Below are 20,106 nucleotides of genomic sequence, written 5' to 3'. Positions count from 1 at the left end.
AATCCAGTGTCCCGAGCTGCCGAGAAGGGCACTGACCACAGGCAGTGCCTCTGGCACATTGACTGGCTGAGTACAAGGATGATTTAGCAGCACTGCTTGGTTGGTTGGTTGGGCTTTTTTTTAACAGAAGGAGTTTAATTTTAACTCTTGTACTTCGTGATTGAATTCCTTGATTATGCAATTTACTAATCAGTGTTCTTTTCTTAGTAATCTTAGTAGATCCTTCCTTAGTAGATCCTACTTGAGTAGATCCTTTCTGTTGTCACAAATCCAGAGGTAGCCCTAGAGAGCAGCACAGCTCACCCTCAGTGCTGCCCTGCAGCTAATTCTAAGGCTCTTTGAATGGATTTGGACAACCCAATACACATCTCCATCCATGGCACTGGGTGTGGGAGTTTTGGTCAACTGTTTTGGTTACCTAGGAAATAAAAGTCAGCAAATAGCTCTGTCAGTGTTGAAAGAATGTTTCTCCTTCAGTGTTGTTACACAGATACATTATTATTGGAAAACAAGTGTAGCAAAAATTTCAGCCTGTTGATTTGGATCAAGAAAAGCACCAAGGCACTGATCAGTGTTACCTGCTGCACCAGCACTGCCCTCACCTGGTCTCTGTTGGCTCTGGAACACATTGCTCACTACCACTGCGAAGTCAAAATCAAACTGTTACTGCTGGATTGTGCTGGAGCCCAGAAAGCTGGATCAGTAAAGGCCCTCACTATTACAGAGCTCACCTTTACAGACTCAGGCACTGAATGAGTATGACTTCCTCACACAATCATATGCACACACCTTAGGTGTTTGTGAGGGGTTGGTCACGTTGCAGGCAGCAGTTGAAATCTTTGGGATACTGAGGAGGAGGATATCCCCTACAGGTGCCTGCAGCATCCAGCTACTTAATACTAGTGACACAGAAATTTAAAATTTCACTCCTCACCAGCACTGAATTATTTTCTCTACATAGTGATTATATAGTCACTTCAAGGTGTTGTGAAATATTCTGGGCTCTTACCTCAGATACCACTCTGCATGGAGCTAAGGAACTGCCAGTGCTGATGCTGATGGGCAAACAGCCAGCTCTGCTTATTAGAGACAGTTCTGTAGTTAATAACTGCTAAGGTAAATCCCAGTGAACCTGGTTTTATCATCCCAAACGCAAAGCCAGGATGCTGTAAGACAGTCTGTGTTAAGAGTATAAAACAGACAACTTGCCTTCCTATGCAAATCAAAGAGAACAGCCTGGTTTAGAGATTGGGAATAGCCAGAAGAGAAGTAGAAAATGTTTGCAAAAAAAATGTTTGCTCTATAAATTCTTTATAAGGTCCCTAGATACTGTGGTACTGACTGCATTATAAATGCATAAGAGATCCATTAAGAGAGATGGGGAGGGGGGAAAAAAACTGACAAATTGGGTTTTTATAGCTGAAAGCCCTAAAGATTTCCTCTGCCTTGCAAAAAGAGTATAAAGATTTTTATCCTTAGACAAAGGTTACTCCTTTTCTTAGGAAGGAAGGAAGGAGCTGAAGAAAAGGAAGAAAAGAATGAAGAAAAAAAAAAGCCAAGAAAAAAAGTAGTATCAGATGGGTCATGTTCAGTGCTGTGGCCAGAAGAATGGGAATCACAGACCTAGAACTGGAGAAAGGCTTCAGACTGATCTGTTTTGTTTCTTGTGGAGGCAACCTGTGTATGGACTCACACTAGAAGTATGCTGTGGCCCATCCTAACAAACTGACAGGATAGACAGGCAAGTTTCCATTCTGGGCTTGTGTCCTGGCACCATTTAACACTCTAAAGATGGCATCTAAAAATTATGATGATTATATGCTGAATACAGTGCCTGAAAGCAGGTAAGGCTGCACAGCTACATCTGGCTGAGCAGTGGGGCTTTTATTATTTTATTATAGTACAAGGCAGTAGTAGATGTTACCTGCCATCAGGCACATTCCCACAGTGGTGTTTGTGCATGAAACATCTGCTGCAGCACTGAGGATGCAGAAGATTCCATCTTCTGCCATGGCTGATGGGAAAGGTAGCTCAAACCTCTTAAGCTTGGTCTCTGCCTCTATTTCATTTTTACTCTCAGGTGAGTCTCCAGATGCTTCTGTGGATGAGGAAACATGGTACCTTCCAGCCTGAATTTGAACCAAGTTTCTAATATCAAAAACTGCTCATTGAACTAAATTGTCTCAAGATCAAGCATGTGGTAAGAGATCTGATGAATGGAGACAGTACAGTGCTGGAATACACTGACGAGGTACATGAGCTGGAGAAGGACAGAACACAGGGCTGGAAAGAGAGCCCTATAAAGGAACCGCATCCTGCTGGTCTTGCATCCAGACGTACCACAAGACTGCTTGGTTTAGGGCAGGAAGTCAAGTATTTTGTAATTCCTGTGTGTTTGGCATAGGTGTGTAAAAAGAGATAAAGGTGTATAAAAGAAAGACTAGTACTAGGAAGGATTCAGATGATGGACCTGCAGCATACCTCAGCTACAAATACAGAAGGGCACAATGGGCCACAACTTGTCCTTGTCTGAACAAGCCAGAACAGACTGGTACCACCTACAGACAAGAGGAAGAAACTTTTTGAATGAGCCTGCTCTTGATGCACAAAAATGTGTACATAAACATCAAGATTAGCTGTTGGAGACTTGTAGTAGATGTAGAGAGTGTTCAGGCATCTTCACTTTGGGGCAAGCAGTTTGTCCTGCTGGGTTATGCCAGACTTAAGCTTAGTAAGTGTGGGACTCCTGAACATCTGCTCCAAAACGTCTATTGGATATTACAAAATTATGTTATTTAGAGACAATTCCTACGAAGGGGGTAAAACCAGAACCCCAGCATCTGAAAAACTAGTACTTTTCTGCAATTCATTGCTGTGCATCAGGTGCCCAGTGGCTCTTTTGAGGAAACAAAAGAAATTGTTGGCAGCTGGGAAGTTGCTACTCAAAATTGCACAATGAACTGTTGCCAAAGAAAAGTAAACAGCTCTCACTTGTGCACACCCTGGAGAGAAGTTTTGTTAGTCATTGCATGATGCTGGATATCAAGTTGCAGCTGGAGTATTGTTACCGTAGTTCATTTTCCAATTTTTTTAGCCAGCTGTTCACTAAATAACCCTAATAGAGAGTAAAATTATGAGTCCTGCCAAAGGATGATCCAGATGCTTGTATTGATTTGAGGGATCTGGGGCAGATTCATGGGAGAAGGCTGCACCCTGGGCTCTTAGACACAAAGCTAGTAACCTAAGATCAGGACCATCTGAACCATTCTTAAAGCTCATCCCATTTTGGCAGCTCTGAGAACCATGGTGCTGGACTGGATGGGGCTCTGACCAGATCCAATGCAGCTGCTCTCATTTTACATCCTCCTTCCCCCCAGAAAGCCTGCTGCCCTCCTGTCTACCCAGTGAGCAAAGTGGGAAACAGCCCCCAAGACCAGCACACTGCTCAGCAGTTGCCAAATGTGTCTTACGATGTGTCACCTCATGGCTGAGGTGCACTAGCAGGTATCTATTTGGGCATCCCAGGACCTTTAAGATCCATCAGTAAAATATTTTCATCTCTAGGTCCATATTAGATTGTAGGACAGTCACCATGTGATCCCAAATACCCAGAATTTGTCTGCATTCTGGTTTGATCCTGGTGTCAAAACTGAAGTAAATACCCAAAACCAGCACTTTGAGGAGAGAACTCATTCCCTTCTCACTGTCTCTTGTCTTCTAGTTAGTCACTGCTCTTTGTATTTCCAGCAAACCTAGGATGGTTCTAGTTGGGTTGATTAGAGTTTTGATGTCTTCAGAATTTATGAGGCACTCGGCTTTAGACCACAAAAAGAAAATAAGTCAAAACCAGTCACAAAGCTGTCAGTTCACAGCTCGTTCCAGCTCATCCATCTTTCACTTTTCATTTATTTATGTGGTAGTATTTCCCACAGCAGAAATCCCCGGTCTGAGTGCATGGCTTAGATACAGCTCCTGTTCAAGCTATCACAGATTTACCCCAAACCCCACTCAGACAATACTGTAATGAGAATGGCACCAGCAGAGTAACCACTGAGCTTGCAGGCAGCTGAGTGAAGCATCCCGGTGCTCTCATGGGAGCCTCCTGTGTCTGTAAAGCTCTGGACACCCACGTTGGTGCTTCTGCCTACAGTCTACGAAACACTGGTTTGCTTATTGACAAGTCAAAAGGAAACATAACCTAAAATGTCCCAATTTAGTGGGATACATAGTAGGACCCAGATTGCACTTTTCCACCAAATGTTACTCTGCCACCTAAACAAATTCAACTCTGCTTTCAGCCCTCTGTTTGGGTTTCCTTGGTGTAGAGCAACATCCTGTTCCTGCACCTGAGCTGTGTACAGCCTCACATGCAATGCACAGCAAGGCTGCACCTTGAAGCATGTGCAGGGCTAGAGAAGAGCTGCTCTGTGGAGAAACACTGCAGGCCATTTCCCCCCCTCCAGAAGAAGAGAGGACCTGCCCCAGAGCCTCCACCTACTATCAGCGCATGGTGTGAAGGTGCAGTGCTGCCCACACCCAGGATTTCAAGAAAGCAAGGTGTGCAAGCAGGTCCCTGAGGCCACCAGCAAGGCAGGACAAGGTTGATGAACTCTGAATAGATAGAGTGGCTTTTGGTGGGCACTTGGGTTCCAGAGTCAGCTGGACACAATTGCCTTATAAAGTTAAGCTCGTGGGTATGATTAAATGAGACCCCCAAACACGAGCTCCATACAAGAGCTGGTAAGAGGGGAAAGAGACTTTCCTATTTAACTCAATGACAGGTTCCAGTACTCACTGAGCACATTGGAAACTGGCCTTGATTGCCAGCGCTCCAGCTAAATTAAACAGTATTTTAAGATACTTGGGATTAGGTTTCCCCACTCAGGAGAGTGTTATGCTCCTGAGTACAGCACATCATCTTCCTGTGAGCCAGCTCACCACACTGTGTGAAGTGAAACACTTCTGCAATCAGGACTGGAAAAGATGCTGCACCAGAGACTTCTGCAACAGCAGGTGGGAGGTGCTGGTCTCACTGAGCAGCCTCAGGAAGTGAACTGTGACTGATGCCTTAGGATTTAGCTTTTATATTTTTCAGATGCTGTACTGCTTTATTCTGTAACTCTAAAACTCCATAGCCTGTTAGCTACTGTTCTCCCATTCTGGTTAGACATAACAAGTCCTCTCTGGGCCTGGACTCAAGGACACCTTGTTGTCCCAGGCCCTGAAATATGTGAACTAAGCCACTGGGGTAATGACATCATTACCTGAAATTGTAATTGGAGAATTAACTGTGATATGCAAATGGACCAAACTTATAAAAGTGTGGAAAACTCATGACCCAGTGTCCATTTTGGGTGTAGCCCTGGAGTTCTGTACCCACAGTGTACCTTTATTGAAGGCACTTCAATAAATACCTGCTTTTATTCTCTTAATCTTGTCTAGCCTCTGTTTTCAGGTAGCCATTCCGAGGCATCATGACCACCCACACCATGGGGGATGAGCTGTAAATACTAAGTTGTGGGTAAATAAGAAAATTCCCGTCTCCTTGCCAAACAGCTGTTGATTTAGTAGGGCAAGAGGGTATAAGATTCCAGAAGCAGCTTGTCCTTGTGTACAACAAAATCCCATCCTGTACAGTCTCATGGTGTTCACAGGAAAATTAGCAGTGAGTATTTACTTACCACCCTTCATCTCAGGAAACCATGCATGAATGCAAGCACAGGAAGCTGCATTTTAAATGTCAAAATATGTTTTAAAGCTTCACATCAGCTATGCTTTTCCAAACTAGAAAAATACCAACAAGAATAATACAATGCAAGAAGAAATTAAATTACATTTTTCTCTTTTCCCTTCATAAACCACACTCTCCTCAAGTCCAGCACTAATACATTAAAATGTTTTTCACCAGTGGCATTTACACATCAGGAAGAGCTCATAATTTTATTTTGAATTGTCATTTGCATATTCAGTTAGTCAAATCCATTTCCTCTCATGATTGAGCATGCTGTGTAATTGATATTCTTCTTCCCTGTAGTGTGACGCAGCATGTGACTCGAAACTTGCCTTCATAAAGATACCCATGAATGCTAAAGCACAACACATGCAGAAAAACATGTTGCATTCCCATATGCTCAGGCTGGAGGAAAGTAGCTGCAGTGCTCCCTAACTTAGCTCTCTTCAGAGGACTGGGTGGTGTCTTTGATCTGAGAGAGAAATATTTGCCAGGAAATACCAAGAAAGTTCTCTCCACTTGTAGTTTTGTGAGTTTGAGGGATGTTGAGGGAAATTAGCTGATCAGACTGAGAATGTATCCATTTCTTATAAAAAGGACAGGAACCCCAAACACTGTTTTAGGCTTCTTTTTCATGTTTTTTGTTGGGGGTGGTTTTTAAATATTGAATTTGCTTTAGGAAATGAGCCAAACTTATACTTAGAGAGTTGCTCCAAAAATGTACAAACATCCCCGTGGGGATTTTGCCCCGTACAGAGTATGGGAAACAAGAACACAGTCCTCTGCCTCATCAAACATTTAGAGAGGCATCACATGCCCAGCCACCTTCTCCCTGTATTTAAAACTTTCTTCCACCCTAACCCAGACTTTTCAAACTTTTGCTAATTGAAAAGTAAGCCCCTGGCAAATATAAAATTTTAATATTAACCCACCTGAGACATCCAGTGAAGAAGAAAAGTTTTTAAAGAAATTGAATCTGAGGAAAAGATAATTGCTAAAGCAACCCCTGGAGTACCTGAAAACCTTTGCAAATGAGGAGCCAGGTGCTAACCACAGGCTCAGAAGCAACACACTCTGCAGTGGTGGGGCAGCATGCAATGCATCCTCCACAGGCCTATGCCTACCAGCCCTCAGTGTCAGCTGTACATGTTTCTCCACTTCTTAGCAAGCCTTTATTTCTTATTCAGATCAATGTTTCTAATTCTAAAATGATTCATAATACTAGGCAATGTCATTATATTACAAGACAGCTTAATTTACAAGTTCATTCCATGCCAAGAGCAAGGCAGCAGAATCCCTAATTCTAAATAAGATCTATTTTATGCCAAATAACCTTGCCAAAGCACTGTAATGAGCTGGCACCAAATGGCTTCACAGGAACATCCTACTGTCAGCAGTGTTTTGTGTTTTCCAGGCATTACTGGCACCGTATGCCAACTCTTCTTTTTCCTGCATGTGGTTGTCAGTTTGTTCTACCCTTCTCCGAGTAGTAAGCATGGGAATTTCCTCTCTCAACCACTACACACACTAAAAAAGCAGGTCACTTTAGTATATTGTACTTCAGCTTTGTCATGTCTGGAAATATTAAACACTACTATTAAATATTTATGGATCACAAATGCCAACATTACACCTCTCATTCATACACAGGAGAAAACTCAGTGTGGGATTCAATTGCTTCAGGTGCTTACATGAATTACCCTGAAGACTTTGCTCAGCCCAAATGCTCTTTGCCTGTGAAAAAGCTGAAGGTGGCCACTTACTGGCCAAGTAGGAGCTGAGAATAGGAGAATACTTTAAGGCCTCTCTTGACAAGTAAGTATTTTCCTCTAAGGAGGAACCAAAAATTTAAACCAAAACACTGCTTTCTCTCTATTAATTTAGCCATAATGAGACAAATTCTGAGCTAGTTTCTTACAAACTGCCATTAGAAGATACTTTCCCTAAGAAGTAACAGAATAGTTACTCCAGTAACTCCAGAAAGAATCCTAGTGTCTCTCCATGTTGCCCAGCAAATACAGCACATCCCAGCAGAAGAAAAATGTACTTTCCCAGTGTTTTAACATTACAGGTAGAGTATTATTACTCATGAGTAGTTGCACACATTAATTGATATGTTTTGTACTATATTGCCATCCACAGGCATTGACAGCTGAGTATAGCAAAACATTACAAAAATAGAGAAACAAGGAGGGAGAAATAATTTCTTTGGATGAAGGGAGGATGCATTTCTTCCTGCCCCAACTGAAGAACCTCCTAGTGGGACAGATCATGTCTCTAGGGATACAATAAAATAAAGCCAGCAAAGCTGGGGAAGCAGCATACCGGTACCAGGCTCCCAAGCTCTGCAGAAGCCAGTCACTCACACCACCCAGAAGCCTGCTACCTCTGCTCATCAGCCAGCACTAGGGCCTGAGCAGGTTACTTGCTGGCTGGGGGTGGGACTGGGCTCTGCTGATGTAAAGAAAATTCAGCTGGGGTGGGTAGGACATTACATGATTTCAAAAGGGCAGAAGCAATTAAAGAACCTTATTTACTCGTCCTTGCTGTTACACTGTGTCTGTATTTTAGTGGAGTCCCCACCTCCAAAGGATTGTTTAGTGCCATGATGTTGGTCAGCATTAATGCCCTGTGCTGTAAAGCACCTGCTTCTTCCCTCAGCTACCCTAACTGCTATAATTGACAACCTTCCCTCTGGAGACCCACCTTATCCTCCACTTCCCTGAACAACAAAGCCTTGTCCTGAATGGCTGGCTAATGTCTAATTAGCTGCAAGGTAAGGATGAAGTATGAATTTAGAAAACAGAAAGGCAGGTTGCAAGGCTGGAGATGTCCATTTAACAGAGTTTAGTGTTAAGATTATATACTTGAAGGCACAGAGGTAGAAATTGTGAGCAACTAGAAAATTGCTCTCTCCAGAAGAGCTTTATACTGTCTCTGATCAAGGCTGTCAGCTCCTTGCTACGATGGAAAGGGGTTATTTTTAATAGTTAATCATTTGAAATAAATTCCAGTGAAGCTGCAGCAATACTGTCTTCATGCTTTCTGTAATTCTGAATGGCCAGCCTATGAACAGATGGTGAGAATTTAAGATCTATTTTGTGAATCTACTTAGAAACATTGCTTGTCTTCCTTTAACAAAATATAAGAAATATGAAGGAAGTTGCCTGTTTCCTTGCATGTTGGAAGAGAGTTTATATTCCTGTGATTCATTAAGCTTGTGGCTTTGATGGGGTTTTTTATGCTTTGTTTAATATTGTATGCACATTGCTATTAAATGCCATGAATATTGCTATGAAATGTAATGAATATTGTAAAATATGGAGTCTGAACTATTCATGAAATGCAACATATAATTTCATGAAAACTGAGCATGTGTTGTCTTGGAGTATGCCCAACTTAGAACACATTTCACTGAGATCTTAATTTTTTTTTTTTTATACACTGGCATCTATATTTTATGAAAACATCAGGGAGTCTTTTTAAAATACTTTTGATATTTCATGAAAATTGCTGAATATGAGAGCAGGACTTCTTTGGCTGAAAGTTACATTTTGGAGAACTTTTTTCAATTACACAGAGGAAAAATACTGCTTCATTTAAGAAAACAAAGTAGTGATACCCACTCATTTTGTTTTTCCAAGTCTTTTTGTTTATGATGAGATTTTCTTCAGTTGTAACATGGCTAACCCCTCATCTTTCTCTTTCCCACCTTGCAAGATCCTAAAAACTGCCTTGAAAATGCTTGTCAGCACCTTAGAATCATAGAGTGGTTTGGGTTGGAGGGGACCTTAAAGATCATCTAGTTCCAAGCCCCCTGCTGTGGACAGGGATGCCTCTCACCAGACCAGCTTGCTCAACAATCCTTCCAGCCTGGCCTTGAACACTGGGATGATCCTTCCCACTGGCCAGGGATGAGGGATCCACAACTGCTCTGGGTGACCTGTTCCAGTGCCTCAGCACCCTCACAGTAAAGAATTTGTTTTATATATTTCTAACCTAAATTTCCCCTCTTTCAGTGGGAACCCATTATTCCTTGTCCTATCACTGCAGTTTCTGATGAAGAGTCCTTCTCTGGCTTCCCTGCAGGTCCCCTTTAGATATTGGAAGGATGCTATGAGGTGTTCAAGCAACTCTTCTCCAGGCTGAACAGCCCCAACTTTCTCAGCCTGTCTCCATAGGAGAGTTGCTCTAGTCTCCTTTTCAACTTTGTGACCCACCTCTGGACTTCAGCTACTACATATTGTTCAAGCACTTCCTCCTTTGATTCTTCTCTCCTTATGTTCAGATTTGCCAAGAAGAAGGAATTGTGCTTGACAGCACAAATGGCTCATGTTGCATTACTGTGAAAAGCAGGCAGACTAACACGAACTTCTTATTTGGATTACTTAAAAGATACAATGTCCCACACGCTTCAGTTAAGAGAAGTTTGCATCTTCCCTAGACTGTGTTCCCTAGAAATGTGTTTCCCCACTTTGTTTTCCACAAGTATGCCACCATATGGTCAGGAGTCCTCTCTGTGTGTTCCCATGGCATATGGCCAGTAGGGGCAGGTGGGTGATTTTTTGTTGTGGACCATTGATCAAGAAGAGCTGACAGTCAGCAGAAACAGTTCCCATCACTGCAGCGAGAAAGGAAGAAGAGTTTTCAGAGGATGTTGGCAGGGAAATGCTTGGGAAGGCCATGGAAGAAATGTCATGCTTTGAATGCCTGCAGGAAGTAAGCTAACATTGTTCTGTGGCTTCCACTTGCAGACTGTCTCTAGTGTTAAAAAGCACAGATGTGCTTGTTCAAGGAGGCAAATGGAAACTCAGTGAGATGCAGGCAGATTGATTCCCTCACAAAATGCTGCTGGCATGAAAGGGTATATCTTGATGTAGGGGAGCAGATGAGAAGGGAATGCTGCTTGGCAGTGTTACAGCTGTACCTTCAGTGTCTCCTGCAGATAGGTACAAAGTTCATTCACCAGCTATAACAACCTCTGTAGGATTCCCTTGTAGAACTGCCTTGTTAGGCAATTAAATGCTTTATCACTGAGACATAATTCTGAGTCATCTGTCGTGTGTGTCATCTCAACAACCTAATGAAAAAAATGAATCAAACTGCTTTAAATGATACTTTGCTTTTAGACTGATCCATAAAATTGCTTCACTGGAAGGTTTTATAACCCTAAATCTAGTAAGTGGCATGCTAAAAACACTCTCAGGGTAGATAGGTTGTCTGCTGATGCCACAGGGATGATCTTGGACCTCTTTCTCATCATCCCTGTGCACAAGAAGCTGTCCTCAGCTCTGAGGGCCTGACTTTGTCAGCAGCTGAGAGAGGCTCACTGTGGGCTGCTCTCTGATAAAATGCCACGCAGTTTGTCGAAAAAGAAAACAATAAAAGTACTGTTGGACACCTGGAGTTTGCCCAGCTTCCTATGGAGATGGCACTTAGTAACTCTGTGTATGCACAAGTGTGTTCTCAGTAATCAATATAAAAATAGTATCATGTCATGTTAGAGATGTTAGGTTCCTACAGGTTTCACAAAAGTATGCAGAGGATATGAAGGGGGACCTTTCATAAGCACCCCTCTTGAATGAAAGGCTGAATGGACTTTGGGTGCTGGTTACCACATAGGGGAGTAAATACATCCTGAATGTCCTATTGCCATAGTGTAAAACATGGCTAGTGCCATCAAATCATCAGAGGGTCCAGCTAGGAGATTCAAATCTGCAGGTAACTAATTTCTTTTTAGTTTTGCTACTCATTAAACCTGCTGTTTGTTCTTTAGCTATTCTACAATTTTCTTTTACCTCGCTGGTTAATACAATGGGCAAACCAAGACGTCTCCTGGTTCAGGTACCCCTTCAGGGGATATTTCACAAGTCCATTTGGAACCTTCCCTTCTTCCCGAAGTCACAGAAGTCTGCCCCTTGCTGGCTGACACAGTGCTGGAGTACCACTGTCATATTCTGCTGCTGCTGAAGCCAGCGCTGTGCAGGTAAAAATGCCCACGGTTTTCTCCACAGCTGGATAAGGCCTGAAGGCAAAAGGACTGCTTGGTCCTGTTGTGAAACACAGCAGAAGGGCTGCCATGCATTAAAGCTTATCTTTGCTGTACTACATCAATAAGCAGTGAACTGAAAGTACCTTCAAAACAAACCAAAGAACAAACACTGTCTTGGCAGTCAGTACACTCTAATTGGTTTGCATTGTTAGTTCACTGCAGCTTCTTTTATGAGCAGTAGCTGAGCTTAGTGCGAAATAAATACCCTTGTGAAGACAGATCTTTAGTTTTGGATTTGTCATCTCATCCAAAATGTTGCAGTGGCACATGAAAATAGCTGTTTTTAAATGTTCATTCTCTATACCACTTTCTTAAACTGTTTTGTGAAGTAATGTTTAATACACATTTGTGTGGCAGTTAATGGTACTCAGTGGAATGACTTAGCCAAAACAAAACAGGTACCCTCAGATGGGATTTTTTACAGAGTGGGTAATGCAGTATCACATGCCCATCTCAGGAGAGCCCAGAACAGACACCATAACTGAGCAGCAGCCCCTGCCCTCCACCCCAGTTGGCTGCGTCTGTGCTGAGCACCTGTAAAGGAAGCAGGAAGCTGGAGCCTGCCGGCATTATTCTTTACTGACAAAACAAGAAGTGGCTGGCAAACGTTGAAGGTTGCTTTGTGGTGTCTAATGCCCTCCACAGCTTGCTCAAGGTGGAGTCTGGGACATGGAGACCGAGGTGATTAGAGGGTAAGTGGTTCTCCTACTCTTTAAGGTAAGAGGCCTAATGTCTGGCCTCACAGGAGGACACCAGGTTCACAGTCTCACGATAGATGGGTTCTTCCAAGATCCTGGTACACAGTAAGGCACAACAGACCTCTATCCTCTACAAATCCACTTCCTCCTATTTCTCCAGTCTTACACAGCTGGTCATTCTCCCCAGAGTTGTCCCAACCCTTCACCTTTTCTCATAATTTGTCCTTCTCTTCATTGCAGCCCCAAGTTTTCTCTTCCCCAGCTTTCCATCCTGTAGTCTCTGCCCATGGCAAACGTCACACGTAGTTTCTTTTTGAATTATCTGACTTGTAATTCATGTAAAGCAGATAATTTCATAAGGCATTTCCTTTAAATGAAAAGAAGAGAAAGACAGTTGCCTCCAACAGTCCTTTCTAAATTCAGCACTTTGAATTATTTCTGTCAATGACAAGCATGAACGTTACATAAACCGGATGGTGCTGCAGTTCAGTGGCCACCATATGTCACCACCAGAGTCACTGTCAAATGGACACTTCACAAAGCCACATTTTATTGACCCAAGAGACCTCCTCCAGTCTCTCTAAAGAGAGAATTAAGCTCTCCATGCAAGTCCCTCAGAAGTGCACAAGGTACTTTTCTCTGGCTAGGATAAGTGTTGAGTAACTAAGAATATTTGAGATACAAATAAATTAATGATTTGCAGGTCACATCCTCACAAAAGATGGGCTCTTCACTTGTTAGCACTTAAAAACTCCTGTTTTATGAAATGGAAAATGAATCTGAGGACTGCTGCCTGAATTTAAGTCATAAGTGATATTCCACAAAAGTACAGGACATGCTAGATTTCAAGGTAGTCTTGAGTACATGTGTAGAATTTAGACCTCCAAAAGAACCACTCTTTACATTTGAAGGGTGTATCGGCTTCGTTCTAGCAGTCAGCACTGTAATGTGATCCACAGATGAAGACAAAGACTGTAATTCATGGATGCACAGATTACATGGGAATTATGGTGACTTATCTTCTTGGAAGGTTAAGGTGCCCTGCTTCAGGTGTGCCTCTGCAACAGCTGCTAAAATGTCAAAGATTTACAGAAATTACCCATGAAATGCAATCATTCAGTTGCTGGAACGGGCACATCTGAGACCACAATAAAAATGGAAGAAGCAGGGCAGAAAACAGGAGCATGACAAGTCCTCTGCATTACAGCAACAAACTGGATTATACTGACCAAAAAGATTCATGCATTTCAAAGAGATTTTCTTGTGCCTACAGAATCTCTGAAAACCAGGTCACATATTTTAGTAGCTAAATTTAAGAATTCAAATTCCATCCGTTTAATTACATTAGACATGAAATTTTACCTTCTTATTCTAAACAAACCTAGCACAGACCTACTGTCTTAAGATCACCTTCTCTGGCTGCATTTTCTGAGTGCAGGCTGACTTGGGATTCTGTCCAAAATTGCTGCAATGTAGTTTAAAATTTCCCATCTGTATTTCTGAGATCCCATCTGGGACAGGTGAGGATGAGAACAAGGTTGTATGTGCACCTTCAGGACCTATCTGGCTAGAATGCTTAAGCATTAACCGACACATGCAGGGAAGAAGATAGACTTACTTCACACTGTGATATCCAAGACCATTAGTAGATTTAGGCCTTTCCTCTCCTGATCTCATCAAATGAGGCTATAGGATGGGCAGAAAAGAAAAAAATACTTCATGTCTATCATTTCATTTCATTGATTGAAATGAAAATTGGTCTGCTGGTTTGTTTTCTCCATTCAGTACTAAATAGAGTTGTTCTATCTGCTGCAAAATTCAGACGTGATGTTTTCATATATTAAAGCAACAAACCCTGCATGTTATAAACTCTCTGTTATGCATGCAATCGTAAAATCATCAGTTTATGCTTTCTGGAATTGTTTTTTTTAAACCAGAACTGGCATGTGTCAGGACAGGAAATTAGAAAACAGATTTTCTCCTTATGAGGCAATCAATCCAGAAAAAGATATGCAGGGACTTAGGTTAGAAAATTGCTTCACTGTATGTTGTCCACAGAGATATAAAAGAGGAAAATTAAAGAGTTGAAGGAGTGAAAATAAGTGCCAGAGCCGGATTTTAAACCTTCAGATGAGAGGTTTAAAGGATACATTTTGTCAAGGAGCTATCTTGATTGTCAAAAGAGTCCAGGCCTAGATAAAATCTCCCAAAAACACTCGAAAGGAAATCAGGTGTGTAAATTTTACTGTTTTGCATAAGCTGCGGATGTCCTTTCCATCTTAGGTACGAATTCAGAATAACTGCTGAGAAATCTCTTTGTAAAACCCTCTTTCTTATTGCTCTTGCCTGACAGGCTTCAAAATTTCTGGAGCAAGCTCCAGTACTCAGTGTAGCTGTACCTCACCATCCAAGAGCGAACAGTGTAAAACCTAAGTGAAAGTGGAGAAACTCCACATGGAAGGCCAGTAATCCCCCAGAACCACAGGGAGCTCCCGGGTTTGCCGGCTCGGTCTGGGTAGTGCGTGCCGGCACTGCCTGGGGAGCCGAGGCTTGTGGCAGGTCTGAGCAGGTACAACTCCATATTATCTGCACCAGTAAGCCATTGATCCAGTGAACTGGGGCAGGAAAGCTGCCAGCAAAGGGGACAGAGTGAGGCCGTGTCCTCACCGCTGGGACCACCACCTGCAGAGGGAGGGCAGCGTCTCGCTCTGGAGCAATTGGCTCAGCTGCCAAGGGTCAGTGATGTGCTCTTACGCAATTGCTCAGAGCCACACCTCTGGTCAAATGCTTCTTCCTACTCCTACTGCTATTTGTGTATTTCCAGGCTGAAAGCTGGCATGCAGACACTACTTGGCCTGAGAGATGCCTGTGCTTTGTTTTCATTAAAAATGATCTTAGCTTCACCTCAAGAACTTTGAAAAGTTCCTGGGCTAATAGATATGTTACATTTAGGCTCTGAACTGAACTCTGCAATTCTGGGTTTTCTGGGCACTACAGATATTAAGCAATGTTGAGAATCAGGCCATAATTCAGTGTCTTTTCTTCAGATAAATATAGTTTTTAAAAAGTCCCCTAACCCTTGGCATTAATATGTCATACCATAAAAAGGAACTTCAATGCAAACTAAAAACATCTTTTGAGAATGTTTTTAAAATACAATATTAAGATGTTACAGGTTAGATTAAAGCCTGAAACTTAATACTAAGATTAAGTATTTTCACTATAGGTTTTACTGCTGCTTTAAAAGAAGCTAAATACCTGAAATTTGAGGTAATACAATAGGTCTGATAATTTTTTATAAGTATTCACAAAAGCATGAAAAAGATAACCATGCGAAAATCCAATTTAACCTTTGTTTCTTTTTCTTTTCATTTACTACAGGTTTGTCACATGAACAAAACTGGTTTCTAGTCTGTGAAAAAAAGACAGTAGGAGCTTTTTAATGTCGAGGTGAGAGCCATGTAAGCATAGCTTCAAAAACTATTCCACCTGGAGCAGACAGTAAGAGAGCTCTCCAAAGCAAGAGCGGGGGTGTACAGAAGGTGGTCACTGGGTAGCCACAGTGGTTTTCTGAGTTATTTATAAGGAGAAAATTAAAATACTCTGATGTTACAATAATGTCTCTTTTTAGCAAACTTAAATAGCCACTAAGCATGTGATAGATTGACAAGAAAAATATTAAGACAACTTTATTGATATAGTCTTTGTAAATCTGTTTTCTTTAGATTGTTGGTTCTCTGAATGAACAGAGGATGCCAGATTTTGCTGCATTATGGTCATAACTATGCCAGTTGAAAACAAAGTATGTGCAACTAGGCTTGGATAAAATGACTGAGATTATTTTCCTGATTAGTACCATCATAGATTATGAGGATACTGTTAAGTGCAGCTAAATATTCTGTAGTTTATGTTAAAAGTCTTCCATTTTCTACCAATTTCTAAAAAGGGAAATTTGCAAACATTCTATTTTTTTTATTAGAAGCAATTCTAAATACTGTAACTGTGCCACACATAGAGCTGAAATAAAAAGGAGAAAATTATAATATTTTAATTCTTTGAATATAATGAGTATAATGCTTTTGAGACCAGTTTTTCAAGACTGCTCAGCTTCCCCAGGTTGTGTACGAATAAACAGCATTCAGAGCCTCCTGAGGAGGTTAGGTCCCACAACATACAGTCTGGGAATACTGTAAAGCACTAGCACCTCCCAGAGGATGCTGACTGCTACCAGCTCTGTAGCACCCCAAATAGTCTGTTCTCCCAGGTAGTAATCTCATTTTAGGGGTGCAAATGTTGATACAGGTGTGGGTTAAGATGTGATATATCTTGCAAACACTACACAGGAAGACCTCACAGGTGAAGACTACACAGGTGAAGGCTGCACAAAAGATATGGTCACACTGCCTTCAGTCACAACCAGGGAATAATTTTCTGGTGAAACACAGATCTTCCCACTCCAGGAACAAGGTGTAAGAGCTTTAGAAATCTGGGGCATTCAGCTCATGTTGAATCAGGAATATGAAAGCAGACAGCTTCAATTTCTACATGGAAAATGTTTTAAAACAATTCAGTATAGAGAAATTTCAGAGGAACTTTTGATATTCTACCTTACTTGAGTTATAAGTTATACCATTATTGTTGCAAGAGTATGAATGTGCCAGAAGCTAAATCCTCAAATTTTTAAGGAGTTAGTTTAATTAAATTTCATTTAAAACTGGTGTGTGAGTAAGTATAAAATAATCCCAGTCTAGAACTAAAACTGGTACATATTACTGCAGGAAACTTTTTTTATTTTCCTGGTAATGACTAGGCTCAGAACAGTAAAGTGCAATTATTTATAGTCCTACATTTCCACAATATTAAAAAATCTTAAAATCTTCACCAGATTATCCATGCCAATAATCCAGGAATTGCTTCTTTTAAAATGCTATGTGATCATCTTACTTTTGCTGACTGCTGGCATTCTACCACAGACATGTCAACATATTCTCCCCTTTCCTTGTGTAACCAAATGGATCTAAATGAAAACATAGACTTGATGAGATTAATGGAGTATTACCTAACCCTGAACTGCAGGAAGCATATTCCATGGTGAGATAACAAAGACTTCCTGTTAGAGGATGATACTTCCTGAGAGTAAATCCATTAACCATTAAGCAAGTGCTCTAATAGCTTTGAAAGCCAGCAAACCCCAAACAATCCAAAGGAGTTCAAAGGAATTTGTTCTTTCTTTTACATCAGAGAAACAAATTTCTCATAATTCCAACAAAACATGGGAACATTCCTACTCCTATAGCCACTGATTTAAACAGAAATAAGACAGGAAACCTGAAATACAAGGTGTTATATATTGAAAGAATATGAGTTCACAAGAGCTTTCTCAAGCTTGAAGTTAGGTAGAAGAATCAAAACATCTAATGCTGATTAATCAAATCACATGCTTGAGCTAAGCTGAAAAACAATACAAGCTTATAAATAGCTGCAAAGATCATACATGTATGCAGTTGCAGAATTTAGGTACCTCCACTATCTGTCTTTAGTGCTGAGGCCCAAAATCTAAATTCTAAAACACTCATTCAGCTGTTGCCTATGTCAGGAAACATTAAACTCCTGTTTCATAGAAGAATGTAGGTGTCTAAAGCGGAATTTAAATCAAACACATGTACTTAAATCCAGCAGTGCCAGTCAAAACAAGAGACCCCCCACATTTCTACCAGTACAGGAGATACACACAGTTCTTCTTGACAGAAAACAGTGAAACAAACCAATCATAGGGCATTAAGCTTGAAGCCTTGCCTTATAAAACACATTCTCTCCTTATGGCCCAGAGAATATTTAAATATTCAATTTTAAAGTGGAACAATTTCAAGTAGAGATTGCAAGCACTCCTTCAATGAGCAAAAATTCCCTGCTTCAAGGGTTGCGTGCTGTGAGTTCAAATCCTCTTCAGGGAAAGGGAGGAACAGAAACACTTCTCCAAGATCCAAAGTGAATGGTCTGAGACATTAATTCAAACGTTTGACATTTTCAAAATGTATGATTTTTTTTCTTGATGCATTTCTAAGAGTACTCCCAAGTATATCAATCTCTTATTTCAGGGAAAAATACTTTTTAAAGTAAACATAAAGTTATGAGTATTTATCAGTGCCCAAAATGTAGATATTGTCTTGGAAAAAACACCTGATTTTTCAAACAGAGTAAATGAAAGATAAGCATGCTTCCTACAGAAACATTAAACCTGCTTTAAAGGGCCCCAGCCTTCATTTACTCTAAACTGAGAAATGCAGAATGAAATCTCATGCTAGTGCAGGTCAAGGGGACCTCAGAGAGTCAGTCAGTCTGTATGTCAAACAGACGACATTAAGCACTGGCAAATGCAAGGTAATGTGTGCAGAAAGGAGCAATGTGTTGAGTTCTAAACTAACTTTACATCTCAGCAAAGAGAAATCTTGACATTAAAGCCTCAGTTCAATGTGCTGTGACAGTTAACAATGCAAACAGTCTTGGAAACAACAAAGATGATGAGAGGAAAGAAGAGTGTATTTCAACATCTTTTATCTGTCAGTGAGATAGTCTCCTAAACAACTTACCTTGACTCACTAAGTGAAAGAACACATAAAGAACATGTCAAAAATGGTCAAGAGAACAAATGGAAAACAAATTTGGGAAAGACATCTGTATGAGAAGACAACCAAAGCACTGTAATAATTTGAATCAGAGAAGAATAAAAATACTACAGAGGAACAAGACATAATGGCACAAAGGAGGAAAGTTGAATGTTTCTGCCCACTTGTTCTTAGAAATACAAGAAATAATATATAATATTTTTGATAAATATCATCTATAAGGCTTTCCATTCCAATGTAATATACCCCAAGTGCTTGTCACTGAATTTTCTTTGGTTTGCAGCAGTCATGTTTGCAGTTGCAGTTTGCAGCTGAATTCTAAATGCCCTTATGCCTCAGGTAGGAGCAGTCCTGTTCCTCTTGCATTGTATAATACTATTCAGAATTACAACTGAAAGCTGTTTTAGCCATGGAGAATCCATAGTGAGTCACCTTCATTTCTGTAAAGTAAATACCTATTCTTTCTTTTTCAAGTATGTTCCTTCATGAATAGTGAGATCAGCAGACAGCAACTACAAAACTGCTATTCAGGTTAGAAATTTGTGGGAAAAATATTAAAATTTTGCTTCTATTAATGAATATATAGAAGCAGTTCAAATTATAATGGAATGGGGTTGTCTCATAATAGTATCTACCACAGTAAGATATATATGTAAATAGTATTAAATATAAAAATCTTGACCTCTGATCCATTTGTAACAGGCCACAAAGCCAAAGTGACTTCCAAAGGATTCCGTCCTGTCTGGATTGTCTCAAAGACCCCTGATAACTTCACTGGCTAGAAACTTAGCATTTTCCTAAATCAAATAGAGCTTGGTCAATGAGAAAGTTAATTAACAGTGAAAGCAAAGATAAAAAATTGTCTTTGGTAGGACATAAAAATATTCAATTGGTTAGGAAGAATCTGTTTTGCAACTGTGTCATTTTTCCATGAGTTTATGTTACTTATCATTTTATTTTCCTCCTTTAAATATGTATTAATCAACACTTGTATCAGCA

This window comes from Corvus kubaryi, unplaced genomic scaffold, assembly GCF_017639235.1.
Source record: "Corvus kubaryi isolate FWS band 111438036 unplaced genomic scaffold, C.kubaryi_AGA036_p1.0 137, whole genome shotgun sequence".
NCBI classification, from domain to species: domain Eukaryota; kingdom Metazoa; phylum Chordata; class Aves; order Passeriformes; family Corvidae; genus Corvus; species Corvus kubaryi.
The sequence above is the reverse complement of the archived record's forward strand: the minus strand, read 5'-3'. Positions refer to the sequence as shown.